Genomic DNA, 5,748 nt, shown 5'->3' on the forward strand with positions numbered 1-5,748 from the left:
GCAAGCCGGCTCAGGGCAGAAGAAGCCAAACCGCCGCGCATGGTGCGCACGACCGTCCAGCGGTTACAAGCGACCCCCCATTTTCGCCCAGACCAACGGGCAGAAGGGGCGAGCAGCCATGCAGGCGGCATGCAACCGCGCCAGATGGACGCGCTTCTCCGACTTCTGACACGCCAGCTTGGGAACCCAGGCCCACGCGTCGAGCAACCGGCGCGCCAGTTGCTGCATGCAAGCAACCGCACCGCCACTTGTGCCACCATCGCGCCTCTTCGGTTGCGAAGCCTATGCCGCGACTCGAGGCGACCCAACAGCGCCAGACTGGCGCGTCGGTCAAAGCGACCGAAAGTGGGCCGGCAGTAATAGCGGTGGCAGGCGGGCGGGCGCAGCGGTCACGTCGTCAGCCAGGCTCACGTCCCATCCTAGGACAGCAAGAGAGCCTCCTCTCAAGGCGTGGAGACGGTGCACCCGTGACCCATTCCTCGAACGGATCGCACGCGCGCAACGGCCGCCCCGCCAACCACTCGCCCCGTCGCATTAACTCCGCGGCGGGACACGCGGCGCCTCTGGCAGGAGGAGCGCGCGACGCTTCACCTTCGCCGTAATAACCGCGTCAGAAAAGGTACGCCACGTCGTCTGATTTCGTATCCTTTTCCGTTTTCCTCTTTCTCCATCTCTTGCAACAGGGACCGGGAAAGGGGGATACCCCGAAAGGGATCCTTCTCCGCGAAGGAACCGGGCTCCGAGCCTCCCATTACTGATCAGGGGTTCGAAGGCTGGCCCTCCGAAGGGTTCAACAGTCGCCTCAGATCGCGTGGGCCCGACACCCACTACTGGTCAGGGGTTCGAAGGCCAGCCCCCCGAAGGGCTCCATGGCCGCCTCAGGCTACTCGGGCTCCGCGCCCATTACTGATCAGGGGTTCGAAGGCTGGCCCCCGAAGGGTTCACAGTCGCCTCAGACACCGAGCGAGGGATGACCAGGGGTACGTTCGATACATAACCGAGGCTCGGGCTGCGCTCCCGAGGTACCCTAGGACATTTCCGAGACCAGCGGGAACGATCTTGTAACGGAATCCCATCGGAGGGAGGCATCGAGCCCTCGGACCCCGTCGCCAGGGGACCGGGTCCGGCAAATCACCCGCAGGTACTTTTGGGCGTGCCTCTGGGCCCCTAGCCGACCCCCAACGAACGGGGCACGGACGTCCACTCGGATTACCCGCTTGCAGCTCACCGGAGACACCATGTTCGGTGCCCATCGAGGGTAACATGGCGCACTCCCCCCCTCCTCCTTGCGGAAAGGCGACGTAGGGGCGTATGTAAAAAAGTCGAGTCTGTCCCTGATCGTCCTCTCGCCCTGTGCAGAGGCTCGGGGGCTGCTCTCGCAAAATCCGGCTCCGGCCAAATCGTTGACAGCGTCAACATACCAGCCCGAGAGCTTGGGCCCCGACCGTGCACTCGGGCTACGGCCAGTTCGCATGAGGGAACGACCAGACCAGCCGAAGCGATACGCGAGGTATTAAGACCTCGAAGGAGTGTAACCACTCCTCCGAGGCCTCGGGGGCTACACCCGGCGGGTGCGCTCGCGCGCACCCACCGGAACGAAATGCAACCGAGAAAGGCTGGTCCCCTTGCAAAAAAGTGCGACAAAAGCCTCCAAGCGAGTGCTAACACTCCCTTCGAGGCTCGGGGGCTACTGTCGGAAACCATAATTAGGGGTACCCTCAAGACGCCTAATTCTCAGCTGGTAACCCCCATCAGCATAAAGCTGCAAATGCCTGATGGGTACGATTAAGTCAGGGATCAGTCCACACGAGTGACTCGATCACGCTTCACCCGAGCCTAGCCTCGGCCAAGGGCAGCCGACCTCGAGAGACTTCCGTCTCGCCCGAGGCCCCCTTTTTATGGCGGACACATCACCGGCTCGCCCGAGGCCTTGGCTTCGCTCAGAAGCAACCTTGACTAAATCGCCACACCGACTGACCAAATTGCAGGGGCATTTAACGCAAAGGTGGCCTGACACCTTTATCCTGACACGCGCCCCCGGCAGAGCCGAAGTGACCGCCGTCACTCCACCGCTCCACTGGCCAGTCTGACAGAAGGACAGCGCCGCCTGCGCCACTCCGACTGCAGCGCCACTCGACAGAGTAAGTCTGGCAGGCAGTCAGGCCTTGCCAAAGGCGCCACGGCGAACTCCGCTCCGCCCGACCCCAGGGCTCGGACTCGGGCTAAGACCCAGAAGACGGCGAACTCCGCTCCGCCCGACCCCAGGGCTCGGACTCGGGCTAAGACCCGGAAGACGGCGAACTCCGCTCCGCCCGACCCCAGGGCTCGGACTCGGGCTAAGACCCGGAAGACGGCGAACTCCGCTCCGCCCGACCCCAAGGCTCGGACTCGGGCTAAGACCCGGAAGACGGCGAACTCCGCTCCGCCCGACCCCAGGGCTCGGACTCGGGCTAAGACCCGGAAGACGGCGAACTCCGCTCCGCCCAACCCCAGGGCTCGGACTCGGGCTAACACCCGGAAGACGACGAAACTCCGCTTCGCCCGACCCCAGGGCTCGGGCTCCGCCCTGGCCTCGGCCGAACGACTTCCGCCTCGCCCGACCCCTTGGCTCGGGCTCGGCCACGGCAACGGAAGGCAGACTCAACCTCGGCTTCGGAGGAACCCCCACGTCGCCCTGCCTAGGGCACAGACCGCCACGTCAACAGGAAGCACCATCATCATCCTACCCCGAATCGACTCGGGTCACGGAGAACAAGACCGGCGTCTCATCCGGCCAGCTCCGCCGGAGGGGCAATGATGGCGCTCCACAAGCTCTATGACGACGGCGGCCCCCAGCTCTCTTACGGAAGCAGGACGACGTCAGCAGGGACTCGACCGCTCCAACAGCTGTCCCTCCGCCAGGCTCCGCCGCACCTCCGACAGCCACGACATCACGCCAGCAGGGTGCCCAGATCTCTCTGGCTGCCACATTGGCATGTACCTAGGGCGCTAGCTCTCCCTCCGCTAGACACGTAGCACTCTGCTACACCCCTCATTGTACACCTGGGTCCTCTCCTTACGACTATAAAAGGGAGGACCAGGGCCTTCTTAGAGAAGGTTGGCCGCGCGGGACCGAGGACGGGACAGGCGCTCTCTTGGGGCCGCTCGCTTCCCTCACCCGCGTGGACGCTTGTAACCCCCCTACTGCAAGCGCACCTGACCTGGGCGCGGGACGAACACGAAGGCCGCGGGACTTCCACCTCTCTCACACTCGACTCCGGCCACCTCGCCTCTCCCCCCTTCGCGCTCGCCCACGCGCTCGACCCATCTGGGCTGGGGCACGCAGCACACTCACTCGTCGGCTTAGGGACCCCCCTGTCTCGAAACGCCGACATATATATAATATGTATTATATTGTTACGAGAAAAAAATTTCATAACTCATTTGTGATCATATCCATACATAAATTTCGTTATTTTAATCTAGCCGTTTTACTACTATATTGCAATCATCAGTATCATACAGACTTCGATATATGACACGATTTGCATGGTCTCATCATTGTAAAGCATGTCTCACACCTGTCAGAAGAAGTCCCCTCGTACATCGTCAGTCATCAGGCATGCACCACCATATGCACTTGCTTAAACAAAAAAGACAAGTGTGTTTTGCGAAGAGAATTAAAGGCACGTTGGCACAAAAGCTACTCTGACGGTGGCGAATGACGAACTGGTCATTGATGTCAGTCCTCGTCTGTGTCACCCCCGGTGCCGAGATGACGTCACAGTCCTTGATATAATAGTCATCGAACGCGCGCGATATGTAGAGTATCGATGACTCTTGGCTGGGCTGCCCGACGAAGTACACCTCGGGCTTATCAGCGAGGTAGTACACATGGTCATTGCACCACCGGATGCGCTACACCTCTACATACATCATGTTCGAGGACACTCACACATCGTCAGCAACCATCGTCGTCATAGCGCACAAGAATTCATGGTTGATCAGTAGCAACTTACATGTCAGGTTGGGCTTCAGGTGAACGATGAGCTCGACGACGTGATGACACCATCGTCTGATGCGGTGCCCAGAACAACCTGAGAGGCGCTGACGTTGGAGACGATCATGAGGTCCCCTCCTTGACGATAGATAGCGCGGTGCAGCCGGTCTAGATCTCCATATATGCGACTAGGGGTGAAAACGGGTCGGGTATACCCGTCGGGTACCGGATACGGATAGTGCAAATACCCGTTCTTCCGGATACAGATTCGGGTAGTTTTATATTCGGGACGGATACGGGTAGTACCCGGATACTGTAGCTTCGGATACGGGTCGGATACGGAACGAGGACTACTCGGTAAATACCCGAATATTCGGGTCGGATACGGGTACCCGGAATTCGGGTACCCGTTTTTTCTTTTTCTGCATAATAATATAGTTATAAAATCATAACTTTTACATATGAAATCGGATGAAGATAAAGTTTATATGAAAATTGTAGAGCTCAAAGTGATCTAAAACTTTGTAGTACATCAATTTTTTGTTTAAACATATATTTAGGCCAAAATTATTAAAATTATGTCCAAATTTATATCAAATTAATATACTTTATCATTTTTATGTGGAGGGCTTAATGTTATCTCCACGTGGGAACTTAAGGTTATCTTTGTATAGACTATTTATTAGTATTGGTAACTTATTTGTAATTTTCGGTCGACGCTACGTTATTTGATGGATTTAATTGTATTTTGATGATTTTCTACAACAAGAAATTAATAATATATAAATAGTCTCAAAAAATCATGAAACTTTACGGAGGCACAACATATGTTCCTATATAACCATAAAAAATGTTTGGATCATAAGAACTATAAGATGTTCTCGTTTCTTCCATTTCACATTCACTTATTTGTATGAGTTATATGTAAAATCACTATAAGTATCCAAGTTTCAACTTAATCAGTACTTTACTTTATCATTTTCATATGAGATCTTGAGTTATCTTCATATAAAATGTTTATTTGTTTTGTAACTTATTTCCAATTTTTTAGTGAAACTAGAATATTTTATGAATTTTTAATATTGCGGTGTTGGTTCTACAGTGTCCTTGTAATTAGTAACTTTGAACTGCATGATGTCAATTTTATTGGTTTCCTTTCTTACATTTGATCTATCATATACATGATTATGTATTGCTTAATTTATATATTTGTTGGGTGGTTGGACAATTAATATCATCGGGACGAACTACCCGACAATTATCCGGTACCTACCCGAGTAGTATCTGTTATCCGTTTCTTACCCGCCCCGATTATTACCCGGTCCCGTCCTGTATCCGTTCCGAATCTTAACTACCGGTATCCGGTCTCGTATCCGAGAGAAATACGTTAGGGTAGGATACATGATGACCCTGTATCCGGCTGTATCTGTCTCGTTTTCATCCCTATATGCGACGGCTGCGTCAGAGCTTGTTGTACACAACGACACTTGCGGGCACGTAGGACTGCTTCCAAAAGTTGAATTGGCAGTCGCCAAGCTTCTTCTCGTCGTCGATGAGCGACGCCAACGCGAGCGCCTCCTGCTAGTGGTGTTTGTTCGGGGTTTCCAAGTAAGAAACATGGATTTTGTTTGGCGTTGGTTTATGAAAATGACTCACAAGTCAGATCCATAGAAAATATTACGGAGAATAAATGTCACGCATACCAAAAAAAGTAATTTAAGTTGAAAACATTATTCAGACAAAATAAATTGCATGCATGACTCTTCTTT

This window comes from Zea mays, chromosome 1 (assembly GCF_902167145.1).
Source record: "Zea mays cultivar B73 chromosome 1, Zm-B73-REFERENCE-NAM-5.0, whole genome shotgun sequence".
NCBI lineage: Eukaryota > Viridiplantae > Streptophyta > Magnoliopsida > Poales > Poaceae > Zea > Zea mays.